Source organism: Cygnus atratus, chromosome 4 (genome assembly GCF_013377495.2).
Source record: "Cygnus atratus isolate AKBS03 ecotype Queensland, Australia chromosome 4, CAtr_DNAZoo_HiC_assembly, whole genome shotgun sequence".
NCBI classification, from domain to species: Eukaryota; Metazoa; Chordata; class Aves; order Anseriformes; family Anatidae; genus Cygnus; species Cygnus atratus.
The window spans coordinates 10,635,055-10,661,222 of record NC_066365.1 but is presented as its reverse complement, the minus strand read 5'-3'; the positions used below and the strand labels follow the sequence as shown (position 1 = coordinate 10,661,222).

General features: G+C 35.8%; 1 protein-coding gene and 1 long non-coding RNA gene across 4 annotated transcripts in view; one reads left to right on the top strand and one right to left on the bottom strand.

Annotated features, from left to right (window-relative positions):
• The window catches only part of CCSER1 (coiled-coil serine rich protein 1), a 675,103-nt gene that overhangs the window by 586,372 nt on the left and 62,563 nt on the right, over positions 1 to 26,168 (top strand). The gene's annotated exons all lie outside the window — the stretch shown is intronic.
• LOC126913301 (uncharacterized) lies at positions 20,566 to 25,901 on the bottom strand. Its single transcript, XR_007708250.1, has 3 exons — positions 25,860 to 25,901; positions 23,544 to 23,638; positions 20,566 to 21,377 (listed from the first exon to the last, which is right to left on the bottom strand). It is a non-coding gene; the product is annotated as an uncharacterized LOC126913301 (long non-coding RNA).

Below are 26,168 nucleotides of genomic sequence, written 5' to 3'. Positions count from 1 at the left end.
CTCCAGAAATCCATCTCATATTTTCAGAAAACTAGTTCCATGAAAAAAAAAAAAATAGGGGAGAACTGAATTTACATAGATTTTGGTGGTAGACATGTATTTGTTTCTGTTTCAGTTAAAAATGACGTCATTAAAGTGGGCGGATTGCTTTGTGTCTTTTTAGGGGTTCATATAGATTTACAAACTTTTTAAAAATTATTTAATTTATATACACATTATATGCACAACCTAGGTTTATAAAGCAGTTATTTATTAACTAATACTCACAGTACATACCTGGGAGCCAGCTTAAAATTAATATGCTCAAAATTAATATGCTCACCACCTTAATAAGACTCCTTGCCCATCTCAACGGTTACTACAATTTGTCCCAAGACTTTGTAGGACAGCATGGAGAGAGTAATAATTGCCTTCCAAGTCTTCCTTCTGATTACTAAAAGCCGTGCTTAAATGGCACAACGTCTCCATGAATGAATTTCAATGGCAGACAAAGCAATGTACCAGCCCCTTTAGAGCATTGGCATATCCATGTGGGAATACAGATATATCGGTCCCCATGAACTAGAAGGAAGAGTAGGGGGATCAATGGACACTTCTTTAAATTATTCCCCAGTCTCATTGTTTTATTAAAATGTTAAAAAAAAAAAAAAATCTAAAGTGAAACTCAAAACCTAGGGCTGTGAATATGTATGTGTCTTTAAAAAACTGTGAGTCCACCTGTGCTTGCATTGTCAGGTACAGGTTGTAGCCAAGTGAGCTGGGACAGAGTATTGGGTGGTTTCAGTGGGACAACCTGTGATATGAAGCTGCTGAATTTGAATCTTGGTTCTGGTGTTTTGCAACTAGAATTATTTTTATTCGTGATGAGGGTTTTCCTCTGTCAGTCCTCAGTAGACTTTTTGAAAAGAATTTACGGAGTGTCAATTACAGGCAGCTTGGTTAGGCACCATTTGTTTAAGATCTTCTTTCAGTCCTTAGCAGTATCCAATTAGTATTAGAAGGTGTTTATCTTCCATCAGTTAACCATGGCTTTCTTGACATGCTATCTGTACTAGAATTTAGCAAAATCTGTAACTGAAACTACTGATAAATTTTACAATTTTAATGAAACTGCTTGGAAAGGTGGGATAATGTGGGAACTTTGCTGTCTGTACCAGTAGATTCAACTGCTGTTTCATTCTACGGCTTTGAACTTCATGTATTGCTGTGGCCTTTGATTTGTATGTGACTTTAGAACAAAACTTTTTGTGTGCATCTATGTTTTAGTTCTGTGTTTTATTTTTAGACTTATTTTCTCTGTAATTGAAAGCTATGATGATGCACTAAGGAGAATGGTTACATAAAAGAGCCAACTTGCAGCAATTCCAGTGTTTCTCTTCTTTGAGCCAGTAGTCAGGCTGCACAGTATATAGCAATTTTGCTTTGAAACATGGGATTTCAGTTTATCATCTAATTATTACTGATTTAGAACATAATTTAAATTAATTTGAAAATAATATTAATGATTTTTCACATAAATCAGCTGAATAACAGGAAAAATGATGCTATTTTTCATCATTAAATGGTTACTTAAGTTGTGTTTGGTTTCTCAGTTTCATTAGTTATGCTGTTCAAACTACGCTAGTAAAATACATGAATCAAAAGCCCTACATATTACTTAAAAGATGGTTTCCTTAAAAAGAATACATAGAATGCGTAAGATAAGGTAGACACAAACTTAGTTCTTAGTAAATAGAATTGTTTAAATGAATTTATTTTTCCCTTGCTTGTCAGCTTAAAGGATACATGTCAAAAGTTTTATGTTGATTTCCAAATTATCATTAAGTACTGCTCAGAAAATACATACATGACCTGTGCATGCACAGAATATACAATATGTAGAAGTAAACAGTTTATAGAATCATCTAGGCTGGAAAAGATCTTCAACATCATCAAATCCAACCATCAGCCTGACATACTGAGTCCTATCTCTAAAGCATGTCCCTTATACTATGCATACAATACATACACACACAATAATATATGATATAAACAGATGATATACAGGCAATAATGGTAACCAAAGCAGTCCCAATTCAATGAATTATTATTCTGTGGACATGTACTAGCGTTTTTTTAAACAATACCTAGGCTAATATTTTCCTCTCTAAGAAACTGAAAAGGTCAGAACAAGAAAAGATTATTCAAAGATTCAGGAAACCAAGTAATATTTAAATCTTTAGTTTTTAATGAAGTTGTATTCTAAACACCAAAAACATGCTAGGATCCCAGTTCTTTTAAATGTATCTCTTATTGTGAGTCCAGAAATTCAGTCCATCAGCTTCTTTCATTTTGCCTACTTCCTATGCAGAAGAGGGCATTGCAGTTAAAGATGCAAACACTCCTTCCCTCCACAGTTAACAAGCTGGCTATTTACTGTTAAAGAAACATATATATAGAAAAAAATATAAAATAACAGCTGTTCCTTATAGTGTAATTTATTTTATATCTCTTTTTATGGATGGCTTTTAGCAGTGATCTTATAAAGCTCAGAATCATAGAATGGTTTGGGTTGGAAGGGACCCTACAGGTCATTTAATCCCAACCCCTCTGCCATGCACAGGGATACCTTCCACTAGACCTGGTTGCTCAAAACACCATCCAACCTGGCCTAAAACACTTCCAGGGAGGGAGCATCCACAGCTTCTCTGGACAACCTGTTCCAATGCCTCACCAACCTCACAGTAAATAATTTCTTTCTAAGATCTAATCTAAATCTACCACTTTTTGCAGTTTAAAGCCACTATTCCTTGTCCTAGCACTACACTCGCTGACAAAGTGCTCCTACCCAGCTTTCCTTTAAGCCCCCTTTAGGTACTGGAAGTCTGCTGTAAGGTCATCCTGGACCTTCTGTTCTCCAGGCTGAACAACCACAACTCCCTCAGCGTGTCCTCATCAGAGAGGTGTTCCACCTCTCTCTGATAACACCTTGGCAATTGGGTTTACTATTTAAATTAACCAACGTAACTTAAAAAATGTGACTCCTGTATTTTTTTAACACAGGTAATTAAAACAATATGTGAAAATGACTGATTAAGATTGGTGGTTAACTGTATATCATTTGAAAGGTTGTATATGGGAGTTGTGAACAGTCTTGCTTCTGCTCAGGCCTTGCTGACAAAACTGATTTCAGAGGTCCCCTCCCTTTGCCTCCCATCCCTGCTCCCCCTGCCTACAGTAGAACATTTTCAGGTGGAGGTTGTCTATCAATACTGAGACTAAAGAGGAAAAACATTTATCTGTTCCTTGTCTGGAATGTTAAGATAAATGTTGGATGGCTTTTCTCATAGCAATTCAATTGAGATTCCTCTTCAGTGACTGCAAAAATGTTAAACATCTCACTCCATGTGTTCATAACCTAATGCAATGTATTGGTTCAGATACTTGATGATGACAACAACAACAACAAATTTTTGGTGACAGCGGTGGGATTTGTTACCACAGCTTGTAATACTCCAATAACGGACAATAATATCAACTGAAAAGTTATATTCACAGAAAACCAGTCTCTCTTTGCTGCAGTTCTAAACATAAAGCAAACAAATGTTAGAGTGAGATCTGCAAAAGTATGGGCTGTGATCAGCTTAGTTTAGAGTTTTCAGAACTAAGTTGAAGGGGTCCGTCAGTATTGCCATGAAGTTTTCAAGTTGTTTGTCATCGTTTCACGTGTTTTGATATCATTCTCATTCGTTCTCTTTTTTTTTCTTCTATCTATCCCTCATCATGTCTTGTGTTCTTGATTACAGTGTGTGTAATCATTACCACTGTGTGAAGGAAATTCCCTACATCACCAGGTACAGTGCCACATTTCTCTGGAAACATGTATGTGTGTTTTCAAACCTTTTCTGTGTTGTCCATTGTCTTAGCAAGATTCCTTTAGATTAACATCTTTTCTGCTTCTTTTCTTTTGTCATTAGATATGAATTAGCATTCATACTGGAAGCTTTTTCTCTTTTTCTTTTTTCTTTTTTTTTAACATTTTATCTAATGCTCTGGAACAAAGACTTTCTGTCTTTCCTATTGGCTTAGAAGGCAATACTCTACAGGTTTATTATTCTTCTTAGGTCATGGCCTCAATCCCATAATATTTTGAGTGGATTAACATCTGCTATGGAGTTTCATTTTGAAGAACCCCTGAACTACATTGCTTAGATTTTATTGTGTTTGTGAACAGTATATCTTGATATGCTTGATGCTCAGTTGTAGTTTCCACCCCTGCAATGGTAAACACCAATGGATAAACATGTACTTTCATTGTTCCTTATTGTTCTAGCTCTATGTATCCAAACCATAATTCATCAATATTGATGTCACCTTCAGAAACACGTTATGCACAGACTGGTATATGGCTAGCTGATTTTCTTTTGGTTTTGAGAAAGTAGCAAGAACCTAAAGCTGCTCGCTTAGATGCATATTTTTCTAATTTCCTAATACATTTCTGAACATCACTGGTTTGTAGGTTGATTAGTCCATATACTTTTACAGTTTGGATTTGGCAGAATAAAATTTCATCAAAGAGCTAGTGAAAATAAACTACTGTTGGTGATGGTGGAAAACTATGTCTTGCAACTTCTTTTTCAGAAAAATGTGAATGTGAGTTCATAAGCTTATGCACTTTTATACATACCCGTGTTAAACATTAATAATGTATTTCTATGCATTATTCTTCACACAAATGTCCCCTTTAAATGCAAGTTACCAATTCTGGAGCTGATGAAAATAAATATAATTCAGCTGATTCTGATGATGACACATCTCATTCACCATTTGAGATGCCAGTCTCTTCTATTTAAGGTTTGTTTTGAAACAATTTACAGTCGTGATAACTCCGTAAGCTGCAGTGTACCTACAAATATAATTGTTTAGAATGAGAAAAAAAAAAATCATGACAAAAAAAAGTTTCTTCTGTGTGACCACTTCTAGGCTCTTCAGTTGTTGCAGTGTTTCTGCAACAACTGTTGAACAGCATAAGCATTTTCACTAATGAAAACATAATTAATTTTCTGCATAAGCTCTTCTTTTGCTAAAGGAGGTGTTTTGTCTTTCCCCTCAACTTTAGACTGTAAAATGATGTCAGATATTATTCAAAAAAAGGAAGTGGCAAAACTTCTTTTTTAAAGTAATACTTTGGAAAGCTGGATTAATATGCACAAAATTTTCTTGTGTTGAGTGCTAACATTTGAACTTGCTAAGATGATCTCCATACATTGTTCACAAGTTTACACAGAGGCGTTCAGGGTGTATGTTAATATAAATAAGATGTGGTCCTAAATAGCTGCAAGCTGTGGCTTCGCAGCATGCCATCTCCAAAGTATATTACTGAGAGGTCAAACCTAAACGAACTATCATTTCTTCCCTGTTATGTTCCAACCTGTATAATTATATTACCTTAATGGATTTTCCCTACTTATTAGTGAAGTAAAAGATGAGGGATATAAAATTAGATATTAATTGCATCAATTAAGCCAATGTATAAGGATCATGGCTCAGTTACGGTAATCACGTGGGGTTATAGCTTTGTTATGTTACCTACCGTAGAATTATATTTTGTAAAAGCACAAATGGAATTTGATTTAAAATAATTAAAAACCGATTTGTTTTGAACAGTGAGCTTCTTAGAGAAGAAAGAACTGGAAACATTGATATAACTGGACATAGATTTAATGGGTGGACTAATATTTGAATGACTGAGTAACCCCACTGGTAGGCTTGCTTGGTGTTTTTGCAGCTTTCTTGGATTCAAATTAATAGAGACAATTTTGCATTATAAACACTATTTGAGTAACACATCTACACAGTATGTCCTACTTAAACCAAGATTTAAATCTGCTTCTGAATTTATACATTCCACTTTTACTAGGTTTTTGCAGTCTCAAGATCACTCTTGAAGTTCAAGCTCCTGCCTTTTTGATTTATGAGGACTATATAATTCCAGCAGTTTTTTTGGTGTAACCTTTAGTCTGTTGGTCAAAGTTCAGTAAATTTCAGGCATTGAGAGTCATTTGGAAAGTGAAGATATATGATAATTGAGGGGAAGAAGGGGATCTAAATGAAATACATAGGCCTGTAGTTTGCTTCTGGGAACAGTCTGAAAACATACAGAACCTTTGTTTGCAAAGTTGCTAATAAAACCTACCAAAAATGTTGCCTATTTTCTGCACTGTAAGTTGTGACTATGCAATTCACACAGAATCATGATTATTCTGTATTGATGGTGAATTTGCAGAGAGTTTGAAAATGGACAGTTTTATTTAGTTATTGTTATTTAAAATCCAGCCCTGATTATTTAAGCATTCTCTGATTACTTTAGTTAGTATTATATTATTTATCACAAATATCCCTTAAATGAATTCATAGAATAGGCTAATTAGACATTAGCACTTTTTGTATGTAATAATTAATGAGGATATGCAAGCGGTAGTATTTGTCAATGTGACTGAACTTTGTTTTCTGTTTATTTTCACTTTCAAATACTTTTTCTTCAATCACATCTTGGCAATTTGAGTTACCTCACTGAGATTATATGGATATGAGTATTGGCATATAATTACTTTTTGTTTTTTATCAGTGCTTCTTTTATTTGATTTTTAAGACATGTAGGAAATACATATATTTTCATGAAACTGAAATGCCATATAGTTAATATTGTTCTTTTTCATTAAACACTGTATTGCTCATATTTCAGGTTATATACACATGTTATCCCATGATGAAATTGCGAGTTTACAACATATTTTTCTCTCAAATCATTAAAAATCTGACAGACCAAACCCAGGCCCCCAAAGACTTAAGTTAAAGGAAATATCTCTAGTTTCGCTCATGAAACAACTAAAAATCTACACACGTGTAATTTTGTGCAAAACCAAGAAATGAAATCTATTTGTATTTTTATTTTATAAAGAAAAATACTGAGGTTTCAGTGAAAATGTGCTTGTGGGCAAACTTGAAATGCACTAGGAATATGAACGCTTAATGGAATTAACACAGACACTGAATCACAGCGATGTCCTCTATTAACAAGTATCATCTTTTAAAAAGATTAATTTTTGTAACTCAGAGAACCAATCCCTTTTGTTTCAGATTTTAACTGAACAATTCACTTCTGGCACAGTACTGTAATGGACAAATGCCAGAGGATAGAAGCAAAGGGCAGAGTGTTTCTGTAAACCTAAACAATAGATAAATGATATTCAAAGTCAATTTAAATGTCACTCTTGTTGTTTTCAAGTCTAATCCAGGTCCCTTGGAGGTCTTAATTGGTGTTTGTCAGCACAGACTGGGCAGAGAAATGTGTCCCCATTTGCTCAGTATACGCTGCTTCCATGCACTGCTGCAGTTAGGTTGGATGAACTTGGTGCAGCTTTTGACTCTCTTCCTTTTTCCTACAGTTCTAATTTCAAGCAATTGATTAAATGAGGGTAAATTTCTTATGGCTCAATATATTCCTGTAAGCCTTTGATAATTGGAATAATCACTTTATTTCTATTTCCACTTGTCTGAGATATATAAGAGGATGCTACAATAGATTGAGGTGTTGAATTTTTCTTCTTTCCAGCCATGTCTGTCATGCAATATAACTGCAAATCAAAGCAAGATAGCCTACCAATTACTAGTTCCAAAACTTGCCTTTGCCACAAAAATTTTTATGCATATTGCTAATTAGCCATTGAGATTTTTTCCACTGGAGGACAGCAGTTCCATATCTGTGATACCCCCCAGAGGTCTTAAAGTATGGGCAAAGATGTCTGCATTCAAGGCCCCAGGTCTCCTGTTCCTCAGTGGGACATTCTGGCTTTCAGTAATAATTCACATTTTAGGACAATAGTGCCACTACTATTTGTGATAATGGTTTGTAATTTCAAGTAATTTCCTGAAGGAGGCAGGATCAAGATAATTAAAGCTTTATTCAGGGAGAGTGCAAGACCTTTCATGTTCACTGCTCACAGTGTTCACACAGTGCTGATGGGCCTTTGAAACTGGCTGCAGTTGCGGGTTGCCAATTTCCTGTTGATTTAAAGATGCATTGAGGCACAAAGCCTTGCCTTTTGCTGCTTCTCATATAACCTCCATTTCTGATGTTTCCAGTGTTTTGTTGACACCACTCTGACATTCTAATTGTCAATATAAATGCTGCTTAGGAGCGCATGAAAAGCTTTCTCCTGAAGGTGTTTGCTTGTATCTCTGTGGTTCAGAGGTGGTTTTCAAATCACCTGATTTTTCAAAATAACAATTCTCTCTTATTAGAGGGATTAGAGAAACTTATCTTAATTTTTTCTATTCATTGTTTTAAACATATTTTTGTTTGTTTGTTTACAGATATTTAATCCAGAAAAATGTGTACTTTAACTAGCTTGACTAACCAAGACTTCTTTCTTTCTTAAGCTATGTTAATGCATATTTCTAAAACAGAAGGAAATAGTACATATAGATAGTAACATAATAGTACATATTAGGGGGACACGTCTGCTCAGACATATAGCACTTGCTTCAAATAAATAAGAAGTTGGTGAGAAATATATGAGACATCAAACTTTTAAATGCAATTGAATGAGTTTGTCAGTAGCTGGGGAAAAAGTATACTGAAATTAGCTGAGGAATATGATTGAGAGCAAGCACTGTGCAGAGAAAGTTATTACTGGTAATCCAAGTAACCGCTATAGAATGAAAAGAGTTTGTAATCATCAGAAACACAAAGATGCAATTAAATTGTGGCTATAAGTATGTTGAGGGGGATTTTATGTAGTATCAAGGATCAGAACACCCATACTGTTATTCAAACTTTTATTCTCTCCCCCCGTAGCGTGAATTACCTCCTTCAGCAGGCCATTTATTAAGCACTCTTTTAAGTAATAAATAAGGAATCCAGGTGCCTGATTAAGAGCTATGGATTTTTCTCCAGGGCCAAGCATTTGAAAATGAATTGCTGCCTTGTCCATCATTTACTGGCCTGAATTCTTGTTAGCATCTAACTTGAAGGCAGGTGCAGAATGGGATACAGGAGGCAAAACAGAAAGAGGAAGAAAGAATGGGAGCAAAATTAATTCTAAGACTGGGGACTCTGAAGATATTTGTAAGTAAAATTATCTTGTGTAGCACTTTTGAAGAACATTGTTTTTTGCAACAAAACATTTTATTGCATCATACTATGGTATATTACTCAGCAGCAGATAAGTGCCAGGGCGCTATGATGACAATATTTGAGAAAAGGGTTATCACAGTACTCTTCAGGAAAAAAAAAAGAATCACATTGTTTCTTTGAATTTAAAAAGCATATATGCAGATCATAAAGGTGATATTTATATACTAACTTAAGAAAATCCAGCTTTATAGAAACTTCAGCAGCATGTTTAGAGGTCAATGATTTTAGTTACTGTCAAGGAAATCACTGTAAGCAGGAAGGAAAAACTGCAAAAGTTGAGAAGAGAGTGAAGCAATAGATGAAAGAAAGAAAGAATTTGAGCTCACAAGTTCACATTTTATTCAAAATGTTGGAGTCCCAGGAATTATAGCCTGGGTGATTTAGAACATTCATATTAAAGAGTAAAATACAGTATGTAACCTGAATCTGTGATAACGTTATCTTCCATAATAATGGTAAGCTTTCAGGTTGTGTGTGTGTTTTTTTTTTGTTTTTGTTTTTGTTTTTGTTTTTTATATATATCCATTGAACGTTGAACAGAAACCAGGAGTTAATATCACTAATCTGAAGAAAAAGAGATGTGCCATTTAAATAATTCTACAGATTATTTTAACCCTTCAGTTGAGCATCTTATTATAGGAGTAACAGTTCTCTGCATTCTCTGGCCAGTGGAGGAAGTTTTGAATATGAAGAGTATTATGTACATAACCTTTCAAAAGAAGATATAAGCGGGGGTAAATTTCTACAATTGTCAATGATAAATGCATAACTCTATCATTTACCCTAGTAGAAAATGTTAGTCAGAAGGCTTATTCATTTTGATATAAAAAAGATGCTGTTGCACTGTCAAACATGCCCATACAATGCTTTATGGAATCATTTTTCATACTTGTTTTGTATTTCATAGAAGCAGCACAAATTGAATGGGTTCATTTTTTTAAATAAATTTGAAGTTTGTTTTTAATCAATAGCACATCAGGGATTTAGTTAACAGAACAGCTGTACCATAAATTGCAAAACTCAGTTCTCTCAACTCAGGAAGAGAGAAATTTTGACATTCCTGAAGATGTAGATGAACACCCAAAGGACAGACAGATGGGAGACTTGTTTATCCAGTTCTATGGCCGGTCACAAAAACAGCATTTTTTTTACATCTTCAGATGGAAAAAAAAAAAAAAAAAGTATTCCTTTAATTTGTGTATACAAACATAGAGTAAGATAGTACCAAGTACCACAGAGGTATTTGATTTAGACAAAATGACAGTCAGCTCTAAACGAGACTTTAGCCAAGCTACCAGTATTAAAATAGATTGAATAAGACTGAAATAGGAATGTTGTGACAGCATTGTAGGCATAACTACGCCGTACAAATCTGTCTATGTGGGTTTAGTAGTTAGCGCCAGTTGAGTTTTCTTATCAGAGCTGTAATTCAGCCTATTGGGGGGTATAATTTTAAAGATTTACTGAACTGTGATGATTTAAAATGAAAGCTGTAGATTTATGGGATGCTCTCATGTATTGACTGCAGTAACAGTGGCTACTTGTTTCAAATATTCAGCAACTTTTAAGCTGTTCAGTCAACCAAGTTCTTCAGAAAATTGAAGTGTCTCTTGATGCAGTTTTCAACTACAATAACAAGTAGGAACCAGAAATAAAAAATAAACGAATATATAGCTTTTAGAGGCAAGAAATGAAGATTTTGTTGTGAGGATTACTGGGGAAGCTTCATCTGTGTTTTAACTGGCAAATATGTCAAAATGTCCAACAAAAAATGGATAAATAAAATGCAGTGCATGAGTTAAGCACCTTGCTTGAAATTAGTCTTGATGGCAACACAGTGAAGACCTCAGGAAGCAATTCTGTAACCATATAAAGTTGTTTATGGGTCTGTAATTAGGCAGCAATCAGTCAGTGCTTGACATTTTAGCACTTCAACCAGCTGCAATTCAAAAGTAACAACTTCAACCACAAATCCCTCATTAAACTTCCAGTAAAAAAAACATTACTGACTGTTATGATTGTGAGCATGCATTTTATTTGAAATCATAATCAGAAAAGTAATTGTAGGTCATTTTATAAATATGCACATTTCTTCTATCCGTTTCAAAAGTTTTTAGCTCAGGTATGATACAAATTAAGTAGGATGAGGTAATGGAGCTCTCTTCTCAGAAATAGTGTGTAGTTCTGTGCCAGCTAAAATCTTTAGCTTCAATTATAAAGAAAAATTAAGATGTGCTGTGGAGTGAAACTACAATGGTGAAAGATTAATTAGCTAATATTTGTGAAACTGAAGATAAATCAGGCTACGCAGTGTGTGTGTTAAGTATTACTGCAACGGAGTTGGTGAATGCAATGTTGAGAGTGGGTTGGAGGGTTGAATTTCTTCCTGATTCACACAGACTTCGCCTGAAATCTTCTGTATCATGATGTCTTTGTGTCTAGGCAAGTAAACATGCATAATAAGCTCCCTGGCACAAGTATATCAATACTATTCAATTAGTTTAGCCCACACTTGTTTCACAGTCTATTAGTGCCTCTACATGTCTCATCACACTAAGTCCTTTGGGGGAAACTAAATGGTGAATCATTCTTCATCTGCACTTCTTTGTCTCTGGAAGATGTAAAACTGAGCACTTTGGGGACAGAAGCAACCAGTGAAGGAAAATTCCTTAAGTAAAGTGTCTGAAGCCTGGATAAACATCCCTGCCCAAACAGATTCTGAACTGTCAACTTCTATATAGACAGAAAACTGTAGGGGTGTGTGTCGACCTCTTAGTATCCAATCACAGTTATATCAAGTAAAGTGCCAATGGAGTATAATCCAGCTGTTTGACTTGAATAATCTTGACAGATTCATTTAACATGGCAAGCCTCAGGTGGGTTCAAGCATTGCTTGACCTTAACTGGCACAAAGCACGCGTAACAACATTTTTTTACTACATAGTTAAAAATACCTTTTCTTCTGCATCGTGCAGTCCAACTAAAATATAGTCATGGACTCAAGTGTTTACCAAGTTTTTGTTACAACGTGGTCTGAAAGTCCTCACGGTTATTAAGAACAGTCACAGGGCTCCAGCCTATCTGGCCAGGAGCTGAGTCAAACATTTAGAAAGGAACTTGCAGGTAGCACCAAGTTTACACCAGCTTGAAAGAAAGAAAAGGAAAGAAAGAAATGTTATGCTAGATTATTTCTGGAAGACACTTTGTCAGTCTCATCTTGTCATTTTCATTTAGTAAGTCATGCAAAAAAAATCTAGTCCTCCTTTTTAGCCATCTCTGGGCTAATCAGGCTGAATTTGAAAGAAGCTTAATTTCCCCATCTCATTCAATGCTAGTCCTGTAACATCATCGTCTTTATGAGATTTATCATACCAGCAACTTCCTACAGATGACCCTGAAATTTTAGTGCTTTCTGATACTTTGGCAAATCTACTTCATTGCTCATCAGCTACAAACACGTTTCTCTCTGTTTTTCAGAACTGAGAGGTTGCATTTTCTGCCTATCTTTGGTTACTTTGTAAAAATAAGGTTTCATTAAATAATAATAACAATAATACCTGGGGAAAAAAAAAAAAAAAGACAAGGCAGTCTGAAGCTGGAGGCTCTGTCCAGTAAGGACATGTAAGGAATGTATTGTAACTTAAGATTTAGACTGCTTGTCCTTTACTATGTACATACATTCATACCACTTAGCATACAGTAGGAAGTATGTTTGCACATTTCTTGATGAGGCTCAAACTCTGCTCCTAAACTTACCATTTGCATTTTGATAAAAAATGCCATTACCCAGTGAAGCAAGAGGAACTGCAACTAGGCAGTTCCTGGATAGCACCATTCCTCTGATGGTGCCTTGCTGAGAGTACCATTCTTCAAAGTTCCTCAAGCTAAGGCTTGCTTCTTCTGTGCAAGACCAGCAGAGCCCAGCTGCAGTTGTAGTGATACACTGCAGTTGTAGTGTGTAATGTAAACTAGGACACTTGTGAATATTTCAGCTAGTTTTCTGTTGATTTCAGAAAAGGAAGTTCCAGGTTGCTGCATGATAAACAATGGAGACCTGTGATTTATTATTTATACACACTGAGTTTGTCATAATGGCAGTGCAAACAAAAAGTATCGTGTCACCACAAAATTTTCTTAAGTTCATTACAATTAAACCATGGCAGCAGTGTATCTTTTCCTTAAGGAGGAATTACTCAAATTTTAGTTTCTATCTCACTTAGCTTCTTTAGAGGTATGCAGTGCTGCCACACTCGGATATGATGGAGATATATTGAGCTCTTTTTGTGGAGCAGGTTGAAGAGTTATATTTTAATTCTGCTGTAAGGCCTGGAAATGCTTTCAAGGGTAGTTGGATTTAATATGCTGAACATGAGTTATATTCTTTGATTTTTACATTCAAGCAACTCCGGTTCTGATGTATAGTAAAAAGGAGCCATTTATCTGCTCTTTAATTAATAGTCAGATGGATGGTGTTTTCTGATGATATGGGAGGACTTGTTCCTCCTCTCTGATAGTAAAAACGCCACAGGATAGTTTAAGGATAAATGTATGATTAGGGAAATTCTGTTTTTGTCACTGCAGAGAGGAAGCAGAGTTATTTTCCTGCTGGAGAGTAAGCCTTTCTGTCTTTGCAGTGCTGTGTCATTTCATTTGAGAAATTCTCTGATATTCCAAATGTACATATGTTCTTCCTACAGTGGATCTGTAACTGGACATATCAGGCAAGCTTAGGTGTGGTGAAGAGATTTTTTCTCATTCTAAAGCATTGTGTGTGAAACTTTCTGCATGTTTGACTCTTGTTTCTGGAACCCCAAAGGAGAGACCTTTTCCAAGATTTCAGAAATACTAAGACAAGTTAGTCTCCCTAATTTTGTTTCTAAATAAGTGTACTAACTTAATTCCAAATAAATATTTCTGGAGTTCCCACTTGCATATTGGTAAAGATACTATTTTGAGTTTTCCTCTGTAATTTCATCATCATAATTTTACTATAATCATAACACTATGAAGAATATTTCTCATCCTTGTCTTGATTTTCCCATGGATTTACAACTATGTTGTGGTAATAATGCATGGTCACAAAGTGGACCAATAGGTTCTCTTACCTACAATTTTTAACACTTGATTTGTATTTATAGATTTTATCTATTTATTTATTTTCAAGAGATGCAATGCTGCAGAAATGTAGTTGGATATCTATTTTTTTCTCTGAAGTTTTTTGGATTTTCCACCCAAGATATTTTGGAACAAAGAATTTTCTTTTGAATATCTTTATTTATCATTGGGAACTTGTACCCTGTTGAAAGAAGAACCTGATATTTTTTTTCTTAAGTTCTTCTATCTTGTCATTTAGTCTAAGGTTAGGCAATTTTCTGATAGTAAATAGCAACCATCATCACAGTAGTGCTTCTGCTGAATATCCAGGGACAAGATCTGAGCTCTTAAATGTTTTTGCATGTTTTTCTTCATTGAACTTCTGAGTGAAAAGATATTTTGCTGCTGTTACGTGTTTTACAGTCTCCAATAGCACAGACAAATAGCAATTGCCTGGAAAGAAGTCACTTCTTTTCAACACTTCTCAAAACCACATTTATTATCCTTGTCACCATTACTGCATGCTGCCTTTTCTTCTGGGTTAAATACAGTTGGATTCTGTATTGATCCAAAGCCACAGTGCATACACTGCTGCTCTACAAAGTGATGACTTTGTAAAGTGTTGTTTTAATGCAGTTATTCTGAACTACTCTTTTATTTCACAATAGATTTAAAAGTGCATTTAGATTTATCACATTGCCCATTTGCACAGCCTAGAGCCCAGGCTCCCCATGTGACTCTGATGGATAGCTGAAGTGGCAACCGGCAGCCCTGCAGGTTGTAGTTGCATGATGAGATGTGCCTGGTGTGCAGGGAGGTGGTCTGTTAAATGCTGATGGCATCTGCCAAGCAAAGAAGGTGGCAGATGAGAAGGGGCTACCCAAGGCTTACTCACTTGTAAACTCTCTGGAGATTTGACAGGCTTTGTTTCCATCCCTTACCATCACAGCACAAGAGCAAAATGTTTCTCCACATCAAATATTCTCTTTATTTCTAACGCAATTCAGTTGCTATTGTATCCCAGCCCAATTCATGCTTGCTGGATTCCCTTTTTCACAAAATCTGAGTGACATTATATGAGAAATACTTCAGCTTCTGTTAAATCTTAATGAGAAGCAAAACCATCTTGAATTAACCAGGTCTGGCTATATCAATATTTTAACTATGTAATTTATAACTATATGTAAAAGGAGGCTTGTAATTCAGGGGATTACCCACTATTGTATAAGGAGGGGTGGGAGTGTGGGGGGAAATCTCATTATAACATTTTAATTCCTTTCAAGGTTTTCTAAAATTGAGTTCTCCCTTGATTATACTCATGATCAGAATGATTTTTATATTTTTATTTTATTGCTGTTTCATCTCCAACCTTTGTAGAAAAGCCCTCTGGACCAGTGGAATGAAACTGGGAGAAAACAGTAGTTTGTTCCTGAAATTAAGGGCCAAATTGTCATGCTACTGTGTCTCTCTACAAGGAAGTAGGAGTAAAGGCTCCCTTGGTCCTTGTGATTACTTCGATTGGTGGAACTTGCTTCTGTATCTTCTGCTAATTAAGAAGTATTTATAACATCATAATGCTGATACTAATCATTTCATCACTTGTGCTTTGGAGGATCATGACTAAACTCTTTTGAGCTACATTTTCTTGTCTCCTCTCTAGCCCTTGCTCATAAATTGTGACAAAATAATAATAATAATAATAATAACAACAACAACAACAACAACAACAACACAGTAACCACAAAGCAATTCATTTTATATGGTGTTTGCAGCCGTAAGTTATCTTGTGAGTATGTAATAAAACTTTTGAAATATGGCATACTTATGTGTATCTCAAGCTTTTCTTTATTGTATGCTTTCCTAGTATTTGCAACATTTTGGAAAATATATTCTCACTCTAACAAAATTCCTCCAAAATTTTCACTAGTGTTACTGAAAGACCTCTTTAGTGAAAATGCCAAATGACACATCTGTGCCCAGAATTTTATAATCTGAGATGTTCCAAGTCTAGGATTGATTACAGCCATGCTATCAACATCTGATGAACTTGCAAAGTAGGAAAACAAAGTCTGTGCATTTTGTTCTCAGAAAATGTCGGCTTCATGTGCCGTTCAGCACGTATTTATTGGGTTTACAGGGTACCAAGAGAAAAGTAAGCATTTCAAAGGTTGAAAAAATTAGTTCCTTTCCTGGTTACTTTTCATCCAGTTACTCCCCAATATCACGTGTGGTTTTAGACCCAAGAGCTGTTAATTCAGAGTGGCTTCAGAAAGCAGCATTAGGAGACTGCATCTCTTCAGCAATGTACCAGTGCTTCCAAACGATAAATAACTTATGTTACTTATGTCACTGCTTATTTATACTAACTTATTTATTATGTCACTACTTATGACAGTTGTCGTGACAGCTTTGGCTATCTTTTGGCTTTCACCTCTGTGATGTGATGAGCACAAACTGGAACACAAGAGGTTCTGTCTAAACAACAGGTAGCACTTTTCTGTGTGGGCAATGAAGCACTGGCACAGGTTGCCCAGAAAGGTTGTGGAGTCTCCCCCCTTGGAGATCTTCAAAAGCTGCTTGGACATGGTCCTGGGTAACCTGCTCTGGGTGTCCCACTTGAGCAGGAGGGTTGGACCACATTACCCCCAGAGGTTCCTTCCAACCTCAGCCATTCTGTGATTCTGTGATTCTTTGATTGATTAACATGCTTTTTATCATATAAGAATAATAAAAGCAAAGTAGTCCTGTGAAGGCAGAAATTTTACTCTCTCAAAAAAAAAAAAAAAAAAAGCTTATTTTTCACACCAACACAGGCAGAAGTTCTCAGGTGTCTACAGGATTGGCTTTCCACAGTCTGCAGGCCTGCTGGGAACAGGTACAGCCTGTGAAATGCTTCTTGAAAATCGAGCTCCCTGAGTGACTCTCAATCTGTATCAGCAATACAGTAGACAGAAGTCTTGCAAAATATTCTGAAAAACTTTGAAGACTTTTTGCATTCAGTTTTCAATTTCCCCGCAACCTTATTAAAAACAAAAAAAAAAAGGTAGTTCACAAGTACAGTCTTTATCAAGCAGCATCTGCAATGAGAGATAGGAATCATTACTTTTGTGTACAGCATTTAAAAAAAAAAAGTGTATTTCTTTGAAAATCTTTTCCTGTGAAAGTATTGCAATTCAGATCAGCTATTTACAAAGGAGAAGTGCGAGCTGAGCTCAGGACAGAAAGCTTTAATCCTGCTTTTGGGGAAGCCTTCTCTCCATGGTAAATAAAAAGAATTTATATGAATAGATTTTTCAGAGGGGGGTATGTGGAACTGTATGCCTCTTTTTTTGTCTCTTTGAAAGAGCCGTGATTAGATGTAGTAGGCATGAAGAGTAAACAGTCATGTACACTGGCATAACAAAAGCACAGTGTAAGACTCAGGTTTCTGGTCCCAGGGACTCCGTGAACCATTTTCCAGCTTTAGTTCACAAGGTATTGTTACTCTTGCATTATTTCATTCTTGCTTTTTAACAGAATAAACCTGTAAAATTTCATGAGCGGCTGAATGCATTAGTTCTATTAGCTGGGATCACAACTTTTCCAAGCCACTTCTCAGAGTTTGCAAAATCTCTTTTAGGGCCAACTTACTTCTTCCACTCCTATGTTAAATAACTAAAGAGCAATTTGCTTTTCCATTCTTTATCTTTCTCAACTGAAAACACATCAAGAAAATAAAACTTAAAAATGACATCCAAGAATGAGCTGGTTATATTTATTTATTTAGACATAGATAGATAGGTAGATAGATTGTAAAAGAGTTGTGGGTCTGAAAATGTTCCACGTTATCATGCTGCAGTTGTTGTAATGATTATTTTAGGAGTTAATGTTGTCTTGTGGTCTACCAAATGCATTTGTATCATGGACTTTGATTATTTTGATTATTTGAAATGTCTTGTTGCAACACACCTGTTTCTCCTTTATCAACCTATCCATTTTGTAGGACTCTTGTTACCTTATATAATTACAAATTCACTGTTCAGTGAGTAAGTATTAACAGTATTACTAATGAATTTCTTTTTATGAGCTGAAAACCTGATGTGTTGCCAGCTAGTATATTAGAATCATTTATAAGACAATTGACTATCTGACAGTGATACTCTATAGTATTGGCTGGTCATATCAATAAAGGTAAAACTTGCCTCCAATTGAAAAGGCTGCCATTCATAGTGTAATTAATTTTTTACTGTTTGCATTCTCTATACAGTCCCACAGCTTCTCTTAGAGCTTCTATTAGAAAAATAAGATCAATTACTCAGTATAAGTGCTCTTATTTTTAATGAGAGAATACTAATCTGTGAATTTTACAGGGTGACAACTGTACTGTAGTATCTTGGCTCTCTGTTAGTTGAACTAATAAACGTACGTGTGCTCATTTTGTTAGACCACGTTTATTGATGTAATGAAATAATGTTTTACCAGTGAATGGAACTCTTCAGCTCGATTAAATCTTACTGTGAAAATGAGGTGGATTTCTTTTATCAAACAGGTTATTTTAAGGTGAATTTAATGTCTTTTTTATTAATACCTTTTGCATAGAATTATTTTCCTTGTTGCTCAAAGCCCCATCCAACCTGGTCTTAAACACTTCTAGGGAAAGGAGCATCCACAACTTCTCCCTCACCACCCTTACAATAAAAAATTTCTTCCTAAGATCTAATCTAAATCTACTTTTTTTTTTACTTTTTTTTTTTTTAAGTTTAAAGCCATTACTCCTTGTCCTATCACTACACTCCCCAATAAAGATGGCATACTATAATTCTTAAGTACCCTAGTACAATAGGTTTGCTAGGTATTTTGCACAGGCAGTAATACATACCAGTTCTTGAAGAACTGCAACTAATAAATCAGATTTACCATTACACTTTAGTGGTTATGTTGAAAGCAGTTCAAAGCACATGGTACAGCTGCACGCTCCCTCACAGAGAAGAAAGCATCTCTGGCATGGTGGGTAGTATGTGATAAAGCAGTGGGTTTGGCTGCCCTCTCTGGTCCACTGAAGAGCAAAGGCTTAGCTTGTACAGCTGAAGTAATATCAGCATAAGGTTTCCGTGGTGGCTCTGAATTCCCACAGATGGACGTAACCATTGGCACTTTGTAAGGAAATGCTGCCAAAGGTCCAGCTGCTTCCTGTAGGAGACCTGCCATCTGGAGCTTTAAGAGTGATCCCTTTGATAGACATCTCTGGCAGTGAATGATTTGCCACATGTAATTTTTTTCTTATTTATTTTATTCCCCTGAAATTTTAGAGGATTTTCTACAGTAAATTTTGAGAAATGTTAAGAGAAGTCTCTCCTCTCTGGGTTGACTTCCACTCCTCTCTGAGTGGAAGAAGTTGTCTGGTTAATTGTTTGGAATTCAGCCATAAATAACTGAATTTCAAAAATAGAAATTTTGGACTGAGGGTCATATGGTACTCTTTTACTCCTGATTTGCTTTTGGACTTTGCTTTACACTTTTGCATCTTTGTATTGTCTTGGCTACCAAACTGGAACTTATTCAGATAAGGATGGCTCCTTGCCATGACTTACACAAGTCCTACCACAACAGTACTCCGGTCTTGCTTGAGATGTATATGTACTACTTTCATTCACAGAATCTTTCTGTAAGAGTCAGCTGTTTCTTTTCACATTGGTATCAAGGAGTTTACAAATCTTGCACTGTAGAAATAATGCTAACTTAAATTTAAAGCTTTATTTTGCATGGCTTTCATTTCATACATAGATCTCATTCTTTGTAGTACAGCAAAATAATAAATAATTGCTGCAGTAAATTAAAGTAGAAGTACAATTGGATTCTTCCATTCTTTGGAAAAGCTATTTATTTTGTACAAACTTCAAAACAAGAAAGATAATTTATTTTTATATAAGGTGTACATGTGTTATTAGGAAACAAAAGAAGAAACCATCACAACCTTGCATTCCTCTTTTAGAGCTTCAAACTATAAACTGCCTCATACTTTTTGGTGATATGTGGGCCTGGCATAGGAAAAGAGAGAGTGGATGTTTATAGATGATGACTTACTAAGGAAACAACTGGTGTCACAGGAGGGAAGCTGTGCCATGCCAAAATACAGGAAGTGTTTTTGAAAATGCTATTTGTAGCTAGTTTGTGAAGGATTTTTTGGAAAAGAAAAAAAAATACTGTGTGTCTTAAAGGTCCTTTCAATACGTGGTCTAATGTGACATATCCAAAATACCACTTCATGGGTATTTCTCCTGAATTTCAAACCGGCTAGATCTATCTGCCTGTGTCAGAATAGGGCCTGAAGCTGCTTTTGCCCAAAGCCACCTTCAGTGATATATATAGTGTCAAACATCAGCATTATGCCTTTGGCTATGGTTATTGCAGTTTAATACACTACCAACACCTGTTACCCACCCCTCTCCTCCCCCTGTGGCAGGGTTAGTAACACCACAGCAGGAGCAGCAGACAGAAATGCATGCCTAGCTTGCGGTTCCCCCTCCAATTAGTCATTTTTGTTCTAATACAGACTAGGAGCTGCAATCGTTAAACCCAAGGCACACATTTATTCCTGCTGCCTCTGCTCTGTCTGCAGTCTTTTTTGACAACAATGACAAGCTGGGCGAGTGCAGTCAGGAAGGCATATTTGTAGCTGTGATGTGTTCTGGAGGAGCCAACATTCGCATGCCTTGCTTTCTTACTTTTGTTAACAAAAGAAGTTACTAAGCCATTAGCATATGATATTCTTGAAGAATCACAAAGAAATGGCTTCACTAAGGGCAAACCATGCCTAACAAATTTGGTGGCCTTCTACAATAAGATTACAGCATTGGTGGGTAAGGGAAGAGCAACTGACATCTACCTGGATTTCTGGAAAGCATTTGACACTGTCCTACACAGCATTCTTGTCTCCAAAGAGGAGAGGCATGAATGGGACAGATGGACCACTCAGTGGATAAAGAACTGGCTGAATGCTCACATTCAAGGTGGGCCTGTGCGAACTTCATGAAGTTTAACAAGGCCAAGTGCAGGGTGCTGCATATGGGTAGGTGCAATCCCAAACATGAATGCAGGCTTGATGACAATTAGATTGAGAGAAGCCCTGCAGAGAAAGATTTGGAGTTACTGGTGGATGAGAAGCTCGATGTGATCCAGCAGTGTGCGCTTGCAGTCCAGGAAGCTAACCGTATCCTGGCCTGCATCAAAAGAAGCATGGCCAGCATGTCGAAGGAGGCAATTCTCCCCCTCTCCTTTGCTCTCCTGAGACTTCACCTGAAGTACTGAGTTCAGCTCTGGGGCCCCCAGCATAAGAAAGATATAGATATGTTGGAGCGAGTCCAGAGGTTGATCAGAGGGCCGGAGCACCTACCCTATGAAGACAGCCTGAGAAAGTTGGGGTTATTCAGCCTGGAGAAGAGAAGGCTCTAGAGAGACCTTATAGTGGCCTTCCAGCACCTAAAGGAGACCTATAGAAAATCTGGGGAGGGACTCTTTTTTGGTAGGGGGTTGGAAATAGATAGTGTTTAAGGTCCCTTCCAATTTAAACCATTCTATGATTTTGTGAAAAGCAGAAGTAGAAATTTGCATGGTTGCCTATGAAAGTCTGGGGGCTGTTGGAGCATATTTGGGAACTACCCGTTTATGGTTGCCCAAGGTCTGTCCTGGGCACCGCATCTTGATTACTCTCAGAGGCATGATGTTGGGTTACCACAATTTTTCCTAATTTCTTCTGTGTTCTGTTGGTCATAAGAAGCAGGAAGGAAACATGGAAAGTCTGTATGATGGAAACAATCTACAATGGAAATTAAAAAGGGGTAGCAAACAATTTGAATTCACTGAGTAACAGAATGAAAACAGAGGTGACTGTAATTTTTTTTTTCTTTTTTTTCCACGATACCAAAATTAGTTCTTCAGAAGATGTGATGGTAGGCCAGTGATAAATTAATAGGATTAGGCCTGCAGAAGGTTAAATCAAATCAAACCAGAACTATGCAAATAGAAAGCTAGATGAGAAATATTACAGTTTCTGGATCTGTCAAAACATAGCAAATAGTAAAAACACATTTCAGAACTGCAATATTTAATTCAGTCTGAAAACAATATTGTGTCTTGTAGAATGCTAGCTTCCCATTTGCACTGTTAGAGAGTTTTACAGACATTTGACTTATGGCTGGAATTTATCAATGAACTGGGTGGCTAACACCATAAAACAGATCTGGTTACAGATGTGGGCATACGGAAGAAATGTATACTTCTAAAATTTGAATAGCTGAAAAATAAGAAAATTGATTTGAGCTCAAAAATAACTTTCTCAAACAAATCCTTGAGGTCAGAAATTATCAGAGAGGTAGAATTAGGAATGAAAACTGGAACTTAAAACTAGTAACTTGCTTATATTATACTATCTGTTTTATATATATAATTTGTTAACTCTAGTTCACATATTTTCATTTCTTGTAGAAGATTTGTTCTAGTAACAACTGCTTTATTCCATCACTGTAATTGCTTGATAGCAAATAGTCTTTTCCTTTTTATCAACTTGTTTTATCAGTTTTTTGTTTCTCTTTAGGCTGATACAGTAGAAGCAGTGTTCAAGATGCTAAGTAAAATAATAATAATAATAAAATTGCACTACACACCTCCTGTAAATAACTTGCTAGTGTTCTTTTCCCTCAGAATTGCTAATAAAAAACAGGTTCTGTAATGTCTTTATAACACAGTTTTTGGAGCATCTGTTTTCTTTTATGTGTACACCTCACACCTACTGTTTGCAAAACAGGCATTCTTCACTGTTATTTGTTGATGCTTAAAGGTTCAATGAATAATTCAGCCCCTTTACCCTTCTTGCTTTGCTGCACACCTATTGAGCTCTCAGAGCAGAGTCATATTAATAAATTCTAACTTGCTGTACAGCTCCAATTTCATGCTTGGCCTTTTTGAAGATACATACAAGCATAAATAAATAACTGAAAGAAAGGAAATATCTGTACAAATTGCTTTACCAAAACTCACATGTATGTAATAAGCCCTTCCCATCCTTCCTAAACTAAAATAGATTGATAAAAAGAGCCTATATATTTTCTTCAGGTAAACCCTTCTGTACTACAACTGTGTTCACCAATGTGTGGGTGAGAGTTCAAAAATATAGTGAAGTTGTATAGGACTGTAGATGCTATCTTTAAAGACCATGTGCACTGCACATGTACCTAAGTAAAGCGTATATTTTGGTGAAAAATTGAACCATTCAGTCCCATGTGTGTATACTTACGATAATTGCAGTGATAGGCCTGTTATTGTCAAGTAGTCAGGCAGATGTCATGTAGTCATCCAAATGTGCTTCTAAGTGTCTCATGGCGACAAAATCTGAACAAACACATTACCTATGTCAACTGTTCTTGTAAGTTGTTAATTCACATTCTTTAGGTCACTCAAAGCTATTTATGTACTGAATAACTGGAGGTTCAGCAGGGGAAACAATGTTTTTTAACCTTATTCTGTACGAAGAGTTACCCTCATTGGAAAACTGAGTACTGTTTTACTATGCATGCTGTGAGAACTGGTTCATTCCTCAATGCGGTCAAGATAATCATTTCTAATCTTACACCAGAAAGCAAAAATTTCTTCTCAGATTCCAGAAGCATTTAGGAACCTCAGTGTCCTTGCAGTTAGTGGGATTCAGCAGTCTAGGTTGAGTTCAAGTTTCATTCTTCTGTGAAGGTGGATGAGAGGATTAACCACAGCCATTTGAAATTATTACAAATGGAAGGGTTCACTGTCCTCAGTGAATAATAAGGCATATTCAACATCATGCTACCTAACCTTGCCTTAATTAGGAGTGATGTTTTGCAGTGGTTGAATAAGTGAGGGATATACTTGTACAGTGGAAAAGATTATTTAAGGACTTATTACCTCTGGGCTTGCTTGCTATTCCTTTTTTTTTTTTTTTTTTTTTTTCAAGAAGCAATCATTTGGACTCTTCTGAAGCTGAAATTCTCTTGGAATTTAAATAAAATTATTTCTGGTTTTGCTCAGTTACCAGCTTATCAGACAAATGTTGTAAAGTTTGAGTTGTTCAAGAGAAAAAGAGAATGTCCCTTTCAAAAGTGCTCTTCATGAAAAATAAATTTTAACATTGATTGAAGAGAAAATCTGATAAAGCACTCAAAGTGTAAATTAAAATCATGTTGGTTTTCTTTTTTCTATATATAATGAAATGAAAAGGGATTTGATTCTTCTAAATAAACAAAACCTCTGGTTACGAATGACGAGCTGACTATAATGTCTAGATTTTTGAGAAGCCATGGTTATTGTTGTTTTTGTTTTTGTCTGATTGCTGCCATCCGACTTTTGTTGCTAAATTATTTGCTAGACCTCAAGGTGTATTTAAATACAAGTTTATGTTCCCCTTCTTCCATGTAAAAAAATATTATTCACAAAAGTTGTAGGAAAAATCTTTACTAAACCACAATTAAAATTGAAATGCTAGCAGAGAAATGTCTCCCAGTATGCCCCAAGAGATCTAATTTCTTAGGGTTTTTCTAATTGGAAATACTCATGCAGGGTAAGATAAAGTACGAAGCTGTAAGTGTGAAGCTTATTTGTTTATTTAGTATATTAATTCACAAATTTAGATGCACTCATTTAGAAATAAAATGCATTTGATGTGCCTGAACATGGTTGAATGCTTCAGTTTGCTGGCTGTATTTTCACTGAGAGCTTCACTTCTCCACACTGAGTGTGTCATATGTATTGCAGTGGATAATTAAATTACTATTAGATAAAAAAAGAATAGGACTATGTAAAAAATGGGAACATGGCACTATGAGGTGTCATGTAAGCATGTCTAAAATTTTTTATTACTACTTAGATACTGTAGGCTAAAATGGGAACAGCTATAGTCTTAGTTATTTTGCTCAGACACTTAGTATCGTTGTCTAAATATTATACACCATTAAAGCTTGCTTGCTGCTTATCCTGACTATGCACTCATTTGTGGATGGCTATGCTGAGATACTCCTCTAGAGCTTTCCAAAGTGGAAGAGATATATTCCAGATAATGTTTCAAGAATGTTTAAATCTTCTGATTTTCTAGGTGTACCTAGCACATACTGTCAGGATGGCATAGTAGTATGCTTTCTTTTAAAGCATATTTTAGAACAAAGTGGCTTTTTATACATCACTTACATACCTAATTGTATTCTACTGTTCACATCTCATCAAGCATGCAAGTTGTTGGGACAGCAATTCCAAGTTTTAGCAGATGGAAGTCGCAATTTTTATAACTATAAATAGTTAATTCACTGTCATTCTTTATTCCTCCAGAGATAGAGGAAATCATAGGAAGCAAATTGATACAGTAATAAAAATAAATTTGCAAGGTTTTTATACTGGCTGTTACTATTATATTTTTGTGTGATTGATCTTTTTAGCCATTTTTTATTTAATGATGTCAATGGAAGTATAATGAAATCTCTGTTCAAAGAGTTATTTAAAATGATTATCCTCTAAATAATACTGGCTTTTCAGGGAACAACATTATGATAATGATCTCCTCACTTCTTGTGATTTGTGTACTGTTACTGACCTTAATGCACATCCTGAACATGGGTCAGTGAGAAATATTCCTGGAACAAAAAAAAAAAAAAGTGAATTATGGATATGGCAAGTCAGATGATTCTCTTCAGTGAGTACATGAATTCCATTTATATTCCTGTTTTTCACCTTGTTTCACTTTTTTTTTTTTCCCTCTTTCTCTGAAGCTTTTTGTGTTTACAACGTTTGTACATTTAACTTCCAGTAATGCAATCATGCTTACGTGCTTTGACTAGCCTGGCTTTTCCCATACAGTTTACCTCTCTGCTGTGTTACCCATTATTGTGGTCATTGATAACCA